Raw genomic sequence first — 18,529 nt, forward strand, 5'->3', positions numbered from 1 at the left:
TTATAAATAGCTTAACTGACTTAGCTCATGTAGCAAATCTATTACTTTCTTGGCTAAAGTCAAACTGTGGCAAAACTTAGCGACTCAACTGAATTGGTATTCAGACAGAATGCATTGACCAATAACGCCCTTGGCGATTGAAACATGTTGGGATGTCTATGTAGTTTCATCATCATCGTCATCATCATCATCATCTTCTTCTTCTTCTTCAACAACAACAACAGACAGAAGCAGTAGCAACAACAACAGCTACTACTACCACTGCTACCAATATGAACTTTAAATATACCACTACGACTACTTCAACCTGCTGACGATGAACGTACATTTAAAATTTATTTTCTGGTCTCATTTTCGTCCGAAGGTGATTTACTTGTCTGCGGCCATTGCTAAAAATTTCCCTGCTCATTATCTTTACATTATTATAAGTAGATGGCATGTGAGGCCCCACGTTAACCGCCCTCAGCTGGAACGGACCTTTCAGATTGGCGGTATAAGCAGGACGGAATCAAGGTCTTTATAGGGCCTAGGAATTTCTTTAATAAAAAACAATTGACATTGACAAGACTCTGCCTCTCTGTGTGTATACATTTTGCAGTAACATGTTGTTTTCGTAGTCCCAGTGCACAATGCATACTGTGCCTATTGAATAATTCGGCCCTGGGTATAAGCGTCTCACTGTGAGACGAACGGACACTTCTCGACCACAACAACCAGACGTTGTCTCCCCTACAAGAACAAACTTAAAGACCTAAGAATGTTCCCTACCTGAAATATTTTCAGCATGTTTCTTTTATGTTTTCTAATTTCATGGTGTTTTTTTTGTGGTAATAATATTATTATATATGTTGTTTTTGTTTGTTTGTTATAGGTGTTGTCTAATGTTGTAAAGCGCTTAGAGCTTCTAAAGATTAGGCGCTATACAAAGTCCTCATTATTATTATTATTATTATTTGCGGCTCGTCCGTCTCAAAGTTGCTGGTGGCCGGCTCAAAATGGGTTTCGAATTACATGAGAGGTAAATCTGTGTGGCATTCACAAACAGAAAGAGAGAGAGAGACTATCGCATATTTAAAAGTCATAAACATATTTTTCGTTTAACACTGATGCCATGTTTATAAAGTATACCAGCAATATGCATGCAAAGTCACCATTTTATATTTTCATACGTTATATGAAAATTCGCCTCTACGTATTTACACAGACACATGTTTACTATGTTACAAAATATTGATTGATATATGAAATTCCTACATCGCTTTAATAAAAAGGAAGAATATATTTATTTCAATTTTCAACAGTGCAATGCGATATGCACGTAGGGACAACCTACTGTCATTATTTAGCTCATAGCGTCTTTGTTTACATTTTCCAAAGTCACGTGCCAGTGTTTACGTTGCTTAGAGCAACCCATTATTGATCACGTGGTCTTACGTCATATAATTTCCGCCAGGACTGCAGCGAGATAAACATTGCAGACAGACATCTGGAGGGAAAGCAATGTAAGTGCACATTCGTTGCGTGTTTCTGCTTCTTAAGAAACCTTGCCTTCGTATATTTCCCGGCAGACTGAATGAAGAGGTATTTCTCTACATTTTGAGGTAAGTGGCAAAAATGTTTCTCAAATAAGAAGTTAGATATTCAGTTTTATTCAGGGCCTGTGCCCGTTCAATAAATCGGAAAATGGTGGAAATCGTGACCTTTCTAAATAAAACTTAGCTTCCGAATATCACATTTTCTTTCCATTAAGCAAATATATGTATTTTCTTTTATTACCTTGGCTACTTGTCAATTGTCATTGTTTATTTTAAAGAAAATTGTAGTTAAACGCGAAACATCGAGTCTCTGGCCAGTAGGTCAAGTCCAACGTAGGTGTTGTGTTCTCTTTGTTTTGGTTTAGGTCAATAAGCACTTTTTAAAAAAATTATTTAAAAAAAACGCGTTTGTTATATCTTATTTGGGCTTCTGTGGAGAACAGTCAGCATAAAACACATTTAAAAAGACGTATATTTTCAGTTCAAATGATGTTTTCTTGATTTTACGTGATATTTCATGATGTTGACACACTTCATTAATTATGCAGACAGTGGCAAACAAAGAAAGGTCTGTTGACATAGAAAAACTTCATTTCATTGTTTCAGTAGCTTGAAATAGCAACGGTGAAGGAGGTACTTATGTTAGTAGTACTTATGTTAGTAGTAGGATCTGAAACTGTCCTGAATACTTAGAGCATGTGCAAGTTTTGGGTACACACTCAGATTACATGTAAATTTACTTTGATCTTGGACAGGGCCTTTGTGGCATCACGTCCATGTTTCAGTATTGAAGGGTTTAAGAGCCATAAAAGAAGTAAGAAATGAATAGGTGAGATATATGTGTTGGAAACAATGACCATCGGCAGCCCCTTCAAGGGAAAACAAAGCTGCAGCCCCTTTAGAAGGATATCAGTTGAAATGAAAGCATGTTTTTTAATTTATAATTTCCATTTTTATTGATTTTTGCAAATAACTGGAAATGTTTTTGTAAAACTTTAGATACTGATTTTTGTAACAATGTTGGCAACTGCCGATAATACATATTTCGAGAATAATCCTGTAATGGAGTATTTTCCACATTCATTGTTTGCATTTTTTTTTGTGGGGGGAGAGTAGATGTAAATGCCATTTCTTAGTTTAGTACCCTGACCATCTCTGCAACACTTCTCTTCATTACTAATCACCTAACCATCATAATGGAGAGAAGTGTAGCGGAGATAATCAGGGTACCATTCTCAGCACAAGATAAATTAAAACATGATGGCTGGTATAACTGGTGGAGGAAAAACCAGCAATAACCCCATTAAAAACTTACCACCCATAGGAAACTGCTGGCAGGCTTTCTTACATAGCCACATTTGCTGATCCCGAATTGGGATTTTCTGTGTCCTATTGGAATTTCTTGGAAATCTGTCCTTGATGGTGCTCTACAGTTTCGCATACAGTTAGATCTTTGAAGAAAATGTGTTTCCCGGGTTTTCCACAGTAGTTATCCTGGCTATTGAAAAAATATCTTTTATATCACGTATTTGTAAAAGAACTTTTAATTCTCTTTCTTTTTGGTATATGATTGATGGATGTACTTAGGGTTATAAAGTATACACTTTGACCATAGTAAAAATGTACACCTGTCAGAAAACTGCTAGCTCTGCTGAATTATTTTCCCAGCCTTCAAAGGTACATGTATATTGTAAACTAAAAAGGAATCAATAACCTTTTTACTTTTTATATATTCTTTTAAATCATTCATTGCACTTTCAGAAGCTAGTATTTTCTAGTCTGGCAAAATTAATTTTTTCCGTTTTAATAACCATTAAAGTTGTGTCCTTTTAGATTAATTCGGACAGATTTTTCGAGTGCATTAGAGGACCATTTTGGTTGGCTATATGCTTAGGTCATGTACAGTTTCCACAAGTACAATATCCGAAGAAATTTCAGCCACAGTACATGAAAATTGCTTATATGTATGCCAATATTCTCCCCATTTTGCATGTTGCAGGTCAAACAACTTCACCTTAACACATATTACTCTCTCAGTAGTACATATCTGTAGAGCACCCCATTGTTATCTGCCTATACTTATGTATGCTGAACTTTACTGAAAATGGTGAATAGCACAAGAAGGACATTTTTAATCATATTTCATAAAACATCAGTTTATGGTCTTTTTGTCTCTGTTTCCTTACGTTTATATTGTTAATGTGGAAATGTATGTTTTTTAAAGCTGTAATAATTGTGTTTTGGGTCCGACTGCTTTAACTCAAGGAACTAGGATGGACTGATTTAAAGAGAATTCAGTGGTTTGAATAAAAATATTAAAATGGTCCTCAGGAAAAATGCAGGAATTTTAAACGATGTTGTATGTTTGAAGTGAACACAACTCTTAGACTAAAATTAGTATATTGGGCTTTTGACGGTGATAAGCTATATGTTTCTCTCATGCTGAAAGTTCTTTGGTATCTATTTTTGTGTGAAATCCATGTTTTTCCCATGTGTCCTTCCTTCTTCCTTCTACATAGTGATAGCCAGGAAGCATTTTCCGTTAGGAAATTATGTTTGGAAATACCTGTGTCACCAGTAAGTAGTCTGGTGAAACAGGAAGTGTGTACTAGTAAATATGTTGAAATTTTTCTTTTTGGGTCAGTGACTCATTGTTAAAGCAAATTGAGACACATTTGATAGCACTGAACTGAAAGTAGCATAACACTTACTGATTAAGGCAGCTATGGTAATCACACATTTGATTGTACTGAACTGAAAGTATCATAACACTTACTGATTAAGGCAGCTATGGTAATTACATATTGGATAGCACTGAACTGAAAGTAGCATAACACTTACTGATTAAGGCAGATATGGTAATTACATATTTGATAGCACTGAACTGAAAGTAGCATAACACTGATTAAGGCAGCTATGGTAATCACACATTTGATTGTACTGAACTGAAAGTATCATTACATTTACTTATTAATGCAGCCAGTTTAATTACACATTTGATTTAGGACCCTGTGTGGTCTGAAGTGCTTGCCTTTATGGACCACTGTCACCTCACCTCATCTGTGTGGGTCTGAGTGCCATATTTGGCCAGGGTGGGTATGTGAGAAATGTTTTGATTCTTCCAAACTGAATGTAGCATTACACTTAACTGATAAATGCAGCCAATTTATTAAATTTTTGATTTGGTGCCCTAAGTGGTCTAAACTGCTTACCTTTACTGACCATTGCGATCTCACCTCTTTCTTGGTTCTAGTGTCGGGTTCAGCCATTACTGGTATGTGAGACAAGCTTTGATTTTACTGAATTGAATGTAGCATTAGACTTAACTGATTAATGCAGCCAATTTTATTAAATTTATGATTTGGTGCCTTATCTAGCTAAGTGGTCTAAAGTGCTTAACTTTGTTGACCATTGCCATCTCACCTCTTTCTGGGCTCGAGTGTCGGGTTCAGCCATTACTGGTATGTGAGACAAGCTTTGATTCTACTGAAATGAATCTAGCATTGCATATACTGAGCCATCATGGAAGCATTGTTAGTACCTCTTCCCCCTTTAATTATCAGGATGTGGGTCTCGCAGTATGAAAATGTCAAGGTGTAAATGCAACCATAATAATGGAAAGTATGCAAGAGGCTAATAATAACTAGGTCTGACACATAACACTTTGATACCTTGGAATTAGCATGTACGTAATATAATTAGCAAGTGCAATACAAAATGATCATTAGTTGTTTGCCTTTTTATTCTTTAAAGTTTAAAATATGTAAAAGGCATATGCACTCAGTTCTGTCAGATTAACAAGACAAACTATTAACATCTATTTGCCTTCCGCAAATTAACACAGTGTGGTTTGAAATCTACCATCTGCCACCATTTACATAACATATATCAATGTAAAAGATACATTCCAATCTTCATGTATGATTTATTGTTTCTTTGTATCTTGTCCACTTAGATTAGATTTGAATTGTACACTTCCAGTATGTCACATTCAATTCTGATTGGTGGCTATTGTTTGCTAAGGTCAAAGGTAAGACAGTAAATGCCAATCAGAATTAACTGTAGCTTATTTATTTTGTGATGTACCCTAAGCATTGCATGAAAACTCACTCCAAATAGATACAAAGCAACAGATAGGCTCTTTTGAAACTGACTATTAAATGTTTTGTCGTACACATGTAACAAGTTTTGCCTTGATATATAAAATCAGCAACTAACTGTGCTGCAAGTTTTGTCATTGTTAACTTCACAAATTTTGCACTTTCATAGATGGATGAGGGATTTCCTCCCGAAATGTCTTAAAATGGCCATGTATCACTTCATATGGTACATGAAGATGATGACAAGTCCTAGTTTGCTTGGTTTTCAGTATGTACTGTGAGCCACAGACTAGCTTGGTAGTGCTTCTGACTCCTAATCCAAGAGTTGCTGGTTTGATACCCACCTAGGTCAACTTGGATCATCTCCCTCAGCATGTCCTTGGGGAAGGCACATTGCTCCCATTTCCTCACCATGGTATTGTCAGTAGTGTGTTAAAATGTCATTAAAGCCAACAAAAACTGCCCAAAATCCAAAACAAAACAGATCAAAAGGTATTTTTTTAAAATCAGGATCAAGTTCTCTGACAGCTTGTAGGATTCACACTAAATTTTCAAATATGCTAACAATCCCATATATACATGAAAATTGTGTCATATCTGCCTACCCTCCTTTTTATCTCTCTTTTACATTCCTAATATATTTGTAGAATTTCTCTTTTTTTCTTCAAATGGAGTGGGCACGGAAATTCACTCCCAACTCTAAATTCCCACACCTTCTGCAGTTCCAGAATTTTTTGTTTTCTAGCATGTACATGATTCAGGATGGAATAAGAATGATTTGACAAGAATGGAATCTGATTAAAATCATATCTCCCTTCTCCTACATGAAGATCTGACAGTGACTGTTTAAGTGTCATTTTCTGGTGACATATAATTATCATATACGAAAACTTTATCACACAATCAGATGGAATCTTATAATAATCTTGGTATAATTGGCGCCCACAGCATAGGTCAAGGGGGTAACATCCCCCCCAAAAAAAAATCATACTGCAAAAAATATAAATTCCAACAAGTTTAATCATGCAAAAACAAGATTCTGTTCAAAACACTTAGTAAATATTATAGTTTCAGACTGCTTACTATACTAATACTAGTGTCCCAGTCCTGTGACTGAAAGACACACACACACACACACACAATCCTGATGGATGCCCATGCTTGGTATTTGGGACAGTGGACAGTATGGCTGAAGAGAATTATTGTGTGCCAGATGATTTGATTCACTTTCAAATTTCTGAAAGCTGCATTGCCTTGGTTAATTTAGAGGTCACCAGGACAGTCAGGGAGATCTGATTTGAATCAGTTGGAAAAGAATGTGTTGAATTATTTACCAAATTAGATCATGGGCTAAGAAAATACTAAAGAATATAGCAAAGTAAAATAAATGTACATGTGACAGTCTCATCATCTGACCAGCTTTTTATTTTTCCAAATGAGTCATCCAGATAATGTAAAATACAGTATATACAGAAGCTTCATAGTTGTTGTTATTAAACAGCACAGGCCATGTTTACCTCTTTGATCAGCTGATAGTGGCCTGTCACACGTGGTTATCTAGGTCAGGGATAATCTAGTCAGCTAAAAATAACTGACAACAGCACACAAAAGGTAAACAGTCAGTTTTGCGTTTGTTCGGTGATAAACCAGGTCATGTTTTCATTTAAATGTCTTAGATCGGAGGAAGGTCAGGGGCGCCTGCAGATTTAATTTTTGGAGGGAGAGGGGCGCAAACATGTAGTGGTTAGCTCGTGAACTTTACAGATGAAGGCCAGAATATGTTTCGAGGTGAAAAATTGGAGGGGGATTGACCCAGTGTGAGGGTGCCCATGAAGATGGTTGAGAATAACATATGTTGAGGTGAATTTGGTTCATTTTCTTTGCAAAAGCTGGGTAAAATTTATATGCTGTGTCTCTACCAATTTATTTGATTTGTTTGTGGTGTTTTTGTGTTGCTTTGGGAATTCCATTAAGAAAAAATTAACTTGAAATTCTGTATATACATCATTAAAGTTATTAACTGTGGAGGTATTACATGATGGGTTTGGTAAAATAACCACTATGATAATATGAAAAATATAAAGAATGTCATTTTGATGAGGGATTCTCTTAAACTTTTTTCTCAGATATATTTAACATTGAAACCAAACAGTGTTAATTTATAATGTTGAAATTGGACTTCTAAGATCAAATGTATACATGGTGAATTTATGGACTGTCAGTTTTTTTTTCATACATGGCAAAATAGGTATAGTGATGTTATATCCAGTTGTCCCAGAAAAGATTGTGACCAGTTTATTTATACAGTCATGTAGGAGGTCTGATTACACACTGACTTGATATACCATGTATAAAAACAGTTTTTATATGATATCATGCTAGTGCACAATATCAAATGATAAATTTAGAATAGCTCTAATTCAGTTTGTAATGGTATCACATAATCTTGATGTAGAATTAATTCCTTTATAGAAATGTATCCAGGTTTTGTGTGTTGCTGTAGAATTAAGCTCTTTAACGAAACCTGTCCAGATAAGAGATTTTTTTTTTGTTGCTGTAGAATTAGGTCCTTTATAGAAACATGTCCATTTAAGAGAGGTTTTCTATATGGATGTAGAATTATGTACTTTGTAGAAAATTAGTGCAGTTTTTCATATCGATGTATAATTAGGCCCACATGAAAACAGGTCCAGATATGAGTTTTTTTCTGTTGCAGTAGAAGTAGGTCCTTCACAGAAACATGGGATAAGGGAGGTTTTGTATATTGCTATAGTTACATCCATAAAAGAAATATGTCCAGATAAGAGAGTCAATGTGTATTTCAGTAGAATTAGGTAATTTATAAAACCATATCAGGGATGGTCCTGACTTTTAAAAGTAGTAGCCAAAAAATCGCCAACCTCGATATTTTGTCGTCAATTTTCAATATTTTTCCAAGTCGGTTAATGTAATAGGCAATGAAAAGTCTATTAATGTAATAGGCAGTGAAAATTGCAAAAGATGGGATAGTTATTACTTTATTGACAACAAGCAATACATGTACAGCTATAATATTACAAAATAATTCATTACATGACTGTTTTGCATTATTAAAATGTTGTAGAATGTCACATGATGATCCATCGCAATTTTAGGGCTGCCCACTTGTTGAATGCATATGATGTGTGCATATCTACTTTAAGGTCTGAGAGTTTTGTGGTGCCCTGAAATGGAAATAATCATTAATTTTTTATGCCATAAATATTTCATTTATAATTTTACATGTTTTGATATATATATAGCATAATATTAAGACTAAAGAGAGATTTTCTGTATTATTGAAACGGTGTCGCTTCCATATGTCTTGTCTATTGTATTGTGACTACCAAAACAAATATATACATACCTTTCTTCGTTTTCTGTAATGCAAAAGTTTGAATTCTATCATTTTAGCCACAAAATAAAATTAATAGCTAACTAAGTACATATATTTTTGCAATGAAATTAAGAATTGGCATTCAGTTTTGATCACTTCTGTTTTTTGACAGGTTCTTGATAATTCTTTTGTCAACACATCAAATACAATTTTTGTAAAAAGGGTTATATTAACTTTCACATCCTTGATAATTCTTTTTGTAGACACATCAAATATGTTTGTATTATAACGGGTTATATTAATGTTCATGTTCTTGATAATTCCTTTTATAGACATCAGATAGATATATTGTATAAAGGGTTGTATTAACATCATTCATATTTACAGTAGGCTATACCAGTTATTCATGTTTAAATATTAATAAACTTTTCTGTGCTATATTTTGATTACCTGTGTGCCAAGGGCAATGTTTATCTTGAGAACATTCAGTCAGATTAAAACCAGATCTCCGCTGTCCTATGTGATGATCTGACAACTGCTTAGGGGTCATGTTCTGGTGACCTTTGAGTCAGCCAGTGGAAATGGAGCTTTAAAAAATCAGAAAGTGAATCAAAATCAAGTCGGTGGCATACATTGATGCTCATCAGCCACACTGTACAGTCTCGCAAACTTGAAGATATAATACACATCTGAATGGCTGATAAAATTAGCACTTATGGTAATATCTAGGTCATCAGAACATGACCCCTCACCAGTCGCTGTCAGATATTCCCATATGACAGTAGAGTTTTGATTTTAATCACATTGGGATACATTCATTTTATAAAACCTCCATGTGGATACTGGATTGTAACATATGTTTTTATGTCAATGTAAAAGCAGTACTGTTAGAAAAAAAGAAAATAGCACACTGGTACAAGTATTGGGTTCATTGTCCATGTGCCAGTGACTCATATTTTCATATTGGTGCAAAAAAAGTGCCCATAGGGCATGTTGCTGTTGTTGATGGATTTAATGCCATTTTTCAGCACAAGATAGGCTATAAATGGTGGAGGAAGGACCTGGGGAAACCCCCAGAAAGAACCACTGACCCATGAGAAGCTACTGGCAAGCTTTCTCACATAACCCACATTGGCCAACTCAAGACTCAAACCAGCAGACAGAGTTGAGATGGCAGTGATCTGTAACAGCGAGCCCTTGGATCACTCAGCCACTCCCCCCCCCCCCCCCCCCCCCCGTAGGGCATGTAATAAAACTCCAGAAAATAAAGATGATGGATCATTATGGTTGTTTATAGAGTGAATTAATCTCATCCAAAACCTATTGAATAGTGTGTGTTTATTGCAAAAGAAGCAAAAGATGGCAAGTTTTCTTGTATGACAATGATGTCTTGCTGATTTTGATTAGCTTGGGCACCATTTGAGTTAATTATCATTAATAGAAAGGAAAGAAATGATGAAATCATCTGCAAAATGCTTAGGATTTATTTCTGAAAATATTGTACTGAGAGTAAATAATATAGACTCAAACGTCCATAGTCTATTCTAGAGGGCAATAGCTACATAAGCATGAGAAATTCAATCCCAGTACATGAGAGGCTAATAATGACCATAGGTATTCCATATCCAGTAGATGGCTCACACCGAGGTTGATAATGATCACAGGTACCAGACTTGAGTCCCAATATTTAAGTCTCGTGAAAGGAGGCCAGTAATCACAGGTACTCGAGTCTTGTACATACGGCTTTCAATAAGAATCTGATAATCATCAATGGTACTCAAGTCCAGCACATAAGGCTTGCAACAGGAGGCTGATAATCATCAGATGTACTTGAGTCCAGTAAATAAGGCTTGCAATATTATGCTGGTAATGATCACAGGTACTTGAATTATGAATTGAATTATTTCTTTAATAAATATTCACTTTTCCAGCATTATACACCTTAAATCAGTCAATGTTGAAGCAATCTATTTTGCTACAGTTTTCTTATCCACTAAAATAATAGTGTGCTGTGGGGTCCTGCAGGCAAGCTTTTGAAGAAAGACAATACACAAGTTATAAACTGATTGTACACATGTTGTGACCAATATTTTATGCAGAAGAAGGAGTATGATAAGGTAGAATATGTGCTTGTTGGAACAAATGTAAGTAAGAAGCTTCATTTTTAAATAATGCACGTTAGAGCAGTCCAGACTGCTCAGGTGGCCAAGTGGTTAGAATGTTTGCCTCAGATGCAGGAGGCTGCGGGTACGAACCCCGGACGAGTCATACAAAAGACTTATAAAAATAGTACTTGCAGCTGCCTCGCTTGGCGCTCAGCATTAAGATGTTAGTGTTAGGACTAGTCTGCCTGGTGTCAGGGTAATGTGACTGGGTGGGACATGATGCTACATGCCTGTGGCATGATGCCCCAGTGCTGGACATCACTATAAACTGACACTGCAGACATCATATGACTGAAATTTTTTAAATAGCTACATTAAAAATCCCAGACAAACACACACATTATAGCAATCCATTCTGTTGTATTCTTTTTAAGTATGTTCTATTGATCTAGTCTGTCATATTCATTTTATATTTGTTATAGTAGTCCAGTCTGTTGTATTCTTTTATAAATGTGCACTGTATAATAGTCAAGTCTGTTGTATTCTTTTAAAACATTTTGTATTAGTTCAGTCTGTCGAATTCTTGGTGTACTAAATAAAACATGAATCAAAAATAAAAGTGAAGACACTAATTTAAGTGCTAGTGACAGTTGCCTTACTTGTGTATCCAGTCCTGTATTAAGGAAAATGTTGTTGTAAGGGTGCAGATTTCTGCCGATCTATGAAGAGCACATTAGTTTGTTCTTGAGAACAGTTAATTAGATTTATGGGGATAGGTGCTTGTTAAATCGTTATACTGCAAAGATTTCTAATGTCTGTGTCGGGAGAGGAAGTGATTCTTAATTAAGCCTTCATTTATTTAACCGTTAGATGACTTGAAAAGGGAAGGTTAACTTCAGTTTTATATCAGAACTGTAAGAGCTGAGTTTTTCCATGATCAAGTTTGGAAATCTAGAAGTCAGACTTACCGCAATTTTTGGCACCTAGTTATAACAGGCGGTGAATATATTTAATCCTGATTGGTTACACTAAATAAAGGGTGTATTTCTCAAAACACATTCCTAGCTTAAATATTGCCCTTGTCGAAAAATCTAATCAGTCTGCATTTTTCCAGCAAGATTGAAATAATAAGTGATTCCGAACTTGAATTTAGAAGAAATTCTCTTGTAAAACATTTGTAAAAGGGACCTGATGTTGGGAAAGTCGACGGACACAATTTGGTGGTAGAAGCGAACAAAGCTTGAAAGCACAATGTATTTGTGTCATTCTCATGTAATTCGTTGATACCAATAAAATGATTTGCTTGAATTTAATTGCTTCTATTTGCATGAATTTATTTGTTTAAATTCGTATGTCAATTTTTTTTGCTATGAGTATAACTGTGTTGAGTTCAGTTCATCTATCTGAATTCGTATGATGATCTTCTTTATATAAGTTTGATGAATTGTTTGAATTTGTCGTCTTGATTGTTATATGAATCTAAGAATTTCAAGCATTATTTTAGTTGATATGAGTTACGAGAATCCATGTGAATTTGCCATCTTAGATGATTTCACGTATGCTAAAGACTTGAATGTGTATATTCGCTGAAAATAATGTAGTTAAGTCATGTAATGAATTTCGTTAATTTATTTGTGTAATTGAGACAAGAACAGAACTGTTATGTCTTATGTAATGTTAATGTGAATCATTGATTAAATAGCCATTAGGAAGTATATTAATCTTATGAAACTAGGTTTGTTTATGGTCTGCCATGTTTAGCTTGACCAGATAGCCTTTGGTATCTGTTTGAATTCCGATAAGAACGATATCTGACATAACAAGAGGGGAGTAATGATCTATTCCCAGTAGGACAACTGACAGAAGATTTAGGTTGCTTCTCTGTTTATTTTGAAAGGAGAAATAGCCCCACTGAAGTATTTACTGATGTGTCCATGTACCTACTAATCCAAGTATCTACATACTTACATATCCACCTACCCACACAAAGTTTGAGGGCCCAAAGAGGCGAGACAGTAGGGAGGTTTGAGAAGGGAAAGGACCTAGAGGAACAACCACAGTGAAGTTGGAGTGGACTGGAATAAGCAGTTCATGAAGTTGTACAAGTCACTGACTTAATTGTTCACTCGATTTTATGATGAACCAATTCTATCATTTAAAACAGATTGGCTATTTATATAAATGCATGTATATTTGTTTTTTGAAATTCGATGAAAAATTTATTCCAAAAAGAAGTGTACATAATGTATTATCAGTTGTTTATGTAATTGACTAAATTGTTGGTTTTTTCCATGTATGTATGGGGGCTTGTGTTATTCTGTTCTATATATCTGCTCAGATCTCAATTTATTCCACCTATACATTTCATACTTTATATTAATATTGCCTCAATCTGGGCAATAACACCAAGGGTGATCATCTCCTAGATAACGAGAACCAAATAAAGCAGATGCCTTGTAAGAAGGTAGAACTCACCAATCAACCACACCACCCACCAGCACTCTACAGTTGTACTGTCTTCACTCTCTTACAAGGCGCATGAAGGAAAGATACTGATCTGTCAAAGCATAATGCAGATCAGGTTGTGTTTATTCTACTGCATAATCCTGACACACTGCACAGACCCACACCTGTATCACATCAGGTTATGTTGTGTTTATTCTACTGCTTAAACTTGACACACTGCACAGACCCACACCTGTATCAGATCAGGTTATGTTGTGTTTATTCTACTGCTTAATCATGACACACTGCACAGATCCGGATCTGCAGATCAGGTTATATTGTGTTTATTATACTGCTTAATCTTGACACACTGCACATACCCACACCTGTATCAGATCAGGTTACGTTGTGTTTATTCTACTGCTTAATCATGACACACTGCACAGACCCACACCTGTATCAGATCAGGTTATATTGTGTTTATTATACTGCTTAATCCTGACACTGCACAGACCCACACCTGTATCAGATCAGGTTACGTTGTGTTTATTCTACTGCTTAATCATGACACACTGCACAGACCCACACCTGTATCAGATCAGGTTATGTTGTGTTTATTCTACTGCTTAATCATGACACACTGCACAGACCCACACCTGTATCAGATCAGGTTATATTGTGTTTATTATACTGCTTAATCCTGACACACTGCACAGACCCACACCTGTATCAGATCAGGTTATGTTGTGTTTATTCTACTGCTTAAACTTGACACACTGCACAGACCCACACCTGTATCAGATCAGGTTATGTTGTGTTTATTCTACTGCTTAAACTTGACACACTGCACAGACCCACACCTGTATCAGATCAGGTTATGTTGTGTTTATTCTACTTGACACACTGCACAGACCCACACCTGTCTCAGATCAGGTTATATTGTGTTTATTCTGCTGCTTAATCCTGATACATTGCACAAACTCAGATCTGCAGGCACATTATGTGTGTTTTAAGTTTATTTTTCAAGCTCTGTTAATGCTAGTATCAGTCAGCCTAAATGATTGTGAGTTTCCTTGTTAGTATCACGCCTGTATAAAAAAGGTCACTGATCATTTTTACTTGTATTGCTTAAACTTACTTAGCTCTGGACCACATGGATTTTTCATTTAGTGTATACATAGCATATTTACATTCGATCATTATACTTTGTGATGGGGTGGCTCTTGTTTAGTACTACATTTCTGTACTAATCCTCATCACAAAATCAGCCACTGTAACCTGTATTCCTTACTTCTCTAACTTGGGTTTAATTTTATGTCATTAATGTTTGCACAAGACTTGATAACTGGTGTTGCATGAGTATTTGCTATTACCACACAGTAGAAATAGGTCATCGTGGCATTTCATATTTTAATGGCTTTGGTTCATTTTTTGCATTTAGATCAGGAGTGCCAATGTGGGTATGTGAGAAAGCTTGCCAGTAGCTTCTCGTGGGTCGGTGGTTCTTTCCGGGGTTTTCCCGGGTTCTTCCTCCACCATTAATACTGGCCGCCATGTATAGCCTATCGTGTGCTGAAAAATGGCGTTAAACCCCACAACAACAACAACAACAGATCAGGAGTGTGCATCTTCCTCCATGGCACAGACTGAAGATAGCTTTTTTAAAGTACTCATATGGGCTGTAGGTTGCACATGCCTGAAACAGAATCAAGAAACTTGGCATTGGGGTGCAAAATCAAACACAAACTTAACTCACATTAAGCATAACATATGGGCCATAATGACCTACTTCTGCAATAACAAGTGCTCATCATATTTTAGGCACTATTCAAGCAAGAGTCATAAAATTATATTATATTATCATTATTATTATTATTATTATTATTATTATTATTAATATTATATGAATCTATATTAGTATCACAACCTTCAGGCAAATAAAGCATTTTGTATATCATTTAATGATGGCTTTCATTTATTTTTATTTGTTCAGCTCTTTACCACTGAATTTTTTTGGCATTGCAATATGTACTTTTCTTTATCCCTGTACACGGGGAACTAATCAGTACAGAACATCTGATGAACCACAGAAGAGGGAATATCCATTTTCAAAAAGAGAAAAAGAGATAGAAAAGATAAATGAGATACATTAGCTTCAGAATAACTAGGGAGAGTTATTGCTTTTATCATGGACATGAATTTTAAAACATAATGATATGTATGAAAACATTAGAAACTTTAATCTATTATAGAATAAAATAAACCTGAAACTTTCGAATATGAAATTAATTTACTTATTACTTTGTTTTGCTGCTTTTTTCGCATACAAGGTAGAAAGAATGAAATCATGGTTTTACATATACCCCATTGTTTATCAGATTATTTTTATATGAGCACCGTTTTCATAAAATTTGATGATTGGATCAGTCTTGAAAAGAACTATCCCATTTTTGCAGAAAGAGATCTCTTTGACCTATATGTTATGAATCAGTGATTTTGTTGAAATGTTTTGGTGAAGGTCATTTATTTGGGTACTGTTACATTTAGTAGACAAGAACGTTATCATGCTCTATGCCTCTATTTTGATATCACATGAAAGAATGTTATGATCTATGCCTCTGCTTTGATATCATAGAAAAGAATGTTATTTCTTATTCCTTATGTCTTTATGCCCTGTAACAGGTGTCAACAATTTGTCAGGATCTCTTGTATTCCCACTCATAGGGGTCAACAGTTTTTGTGTGTGTGTGATATGGATTTTTAATATAGCTTTAACAATTTTTCAGTCATATCACTACAGTGTCTGCAGTGTGACAGTTTATAGTGATGTCTAGCACTGGGGCATCATTCCACAGACATGTAGCATGATGTCCCACCTAGTCACATTATCCTGACACCAGTCCTAACACTAACCTCTTAATGCTGAGCGCCAAGCGAGGCAGCTGTTAGTACCATTTTTGTAAGTCTTTGGTATGACTTTGCCGGGGATCAAACCCACAACCTCCCACATCCGCGGCAGATGCTCTAACCAATAGTCCATCAGAGCAGTCATCAGTTTTTGTTGTCAGGATAACTTTTGTCCAGTCGTGGGGGTCAACAGTTTGTTGTCAGGATCACTAAAGTATACATTTACTTTCTTGATGATAATAAATGTCCTACTTCAGAATTGAAAATTTATGGTGATGGGGAGTCCCCCCTCCCTTTGAAAAATGATACATGTATATTCAAAATATGTAAAATAAGAATAATGATTGTGCTTGAAAGTTATATTTGTACATTTTTTGCATTAATGTCATGTTTCTTTTCTTGGAAAAGACAAATGCCCCCTCCCTCCACTTACCCCCAAAAAGAAAAGGTTTTTCATATGTTTATGTATGTTGTGTTGTGCTTTTTATTGAAAAATAATCTTTGTACAAACATTTATTTAGATATAATTTTGAGCGGGGTATTTTTTCCTGGTATATGAAGAGCCCAGACATGTTATTCTATCTAAAGGTTTGTTCATTTTGCCAGGGACTTCATTGCCTTAGGCATATTCCCTTCACCTATGTTTTATAGTGATCTTTGCAAAGGCTCTCATAAAGTCATGTGTTTGCTATATGCGTTTTTTTTTTGTGATATTTCAGTGTGAATAGTTAGATCATGAATCCCCACATTTGCACATTATAGAATCGACCCTGACATTTAATATGCAGAATACAAGCTGTATTGATGACATTTAATATTCACAATCACAGGTGATATTAACAATGACTACTGGACACTAACAGAAGCTGTAGAGAGTCTAGCTTTTGTAATTGCTCATGACACTGGTTTTTCCACATAAACGTGTCATTTTCCATATGTAAAAGTAATAATGTTCAGAATTTGCAAATTAAATGCAGATAAACCATTACTGTCATATGTTATATTTATTGAATTCTATGTATATCCCATGGGAACCTCATGTATGCATGCTGTTCTTTTACCTGTATTACTGACCACTATAGATTAAACCCTGGACATAATAGTTCAGGTGGTCAGTCACCCATACAAAATACAAGAGAAACTGATTGATTAGTTATATAAATTGGTGTTTGGACATGTAGTACTGCCAGTGCTTGCTGGAAGGAAAGCTAGTCCAGTACAGAGCAACCAGAAACATATTGGAAATTGTGAGGTATGTAATTGGTATATACAGTGAATTGTTTTTAATTTTAAAGTATTTAGGTTCATGATTCTAAATACATGTAAATGTCTCTATCTTTTTTGAGAATAGAATTTCATATTTTATGAGATAGTAAGAGTCCCAACCTGTCAGTTACTATTTACTGTACATTACATTAAGTTTAAACTGAAATTTACACTACTATTGTTTGCAGCAAGTTCAGTGTTTAAGAGATTGAAGTTCATTATAATGCTGTATTGCCTGAAGTCCTGAATACTGTAATTTGTATACATATAATTTAAATGCAGGCATGCAGCCTCCAAAATTGATGTCTTTATGGCCATCATGAAATTTTGTGTTGCCGACTTCTCCTAAATAGATAAACATCTTATTAAAATGGGGTTTCACTAAAACACTTTTTATAGCAGTGTTGTTGGTTCTGATGAAAATGATGTTCATATGACTTCTAGCATGGCACCATAATTGTCATCTGGAAAATCTTATTACTACTCAGTATTGTGGTATTGAGATGGGGTTTTCATTAAGTACTTTTTGCAATGCTTAATTGGTTCTGAATGGAAATGGTGCAGATTTTATGGTGTTTTGAAAAGCAAATGTAATTGATCTTGGTATAGAGTCAAAGTTCATTGCTAACATTTTTGTACTTTATTGAGCTTACGAACACAGTGACTTTGGACTTTTACAAATAATAATAATAATAATAATAATGTGGACTCAGTACAGCACCTGATCTTTAGAAGCTGTACATGCTTTACAATACAGTATTAGATAACACATAAAAACATGTACACAGCAAGATTAAAAAAACAAGTACCAAAACA

The 18,529-nt window shown here is 35.2% G+C and overlaps 1 protein-coding gene across 3 annotated transcripts in view; it reads left to right on the forward strand.

Moving 5' to 3' along the window:
- Positions 1-1,447: 1,447 nt before the first annotated feature.
- Positions 1,448-18,529, forward strand: part of LOC149775558 (protein yippee-like 1) — an 87,732-nt gene continuing 70,650 nt past the window's right edge. For all 3 annotated transcript variants that reach the window (XM_089943949.1, XM_089943951.1, XM_089943950.1), the window contains exon 1: positions 1,448-1,601. The gene's annotated coding sequence lies outside the window, so the exon portion shown is untranslated. The remainder of the gene's footprint in view (positions 1,602-18,529) is intronic.

The sequence above is a fragment of the Sinohyriopsis cumingii genome, chromosome 19 (assembly GCF_028554795.1).
Source record: "Sinohyriopsis cumingii isolate HCF-2022 chromosome 19, ASM2855479v2, whole genome shotgun sequence".
Classification (NCBI taxonomy): Eukaryota; Metazoa; Mollusca; class Bivalvia; order Unionida; family Unionidae; genus Sinohyriopsis; species Sinohyriopsis cumingii.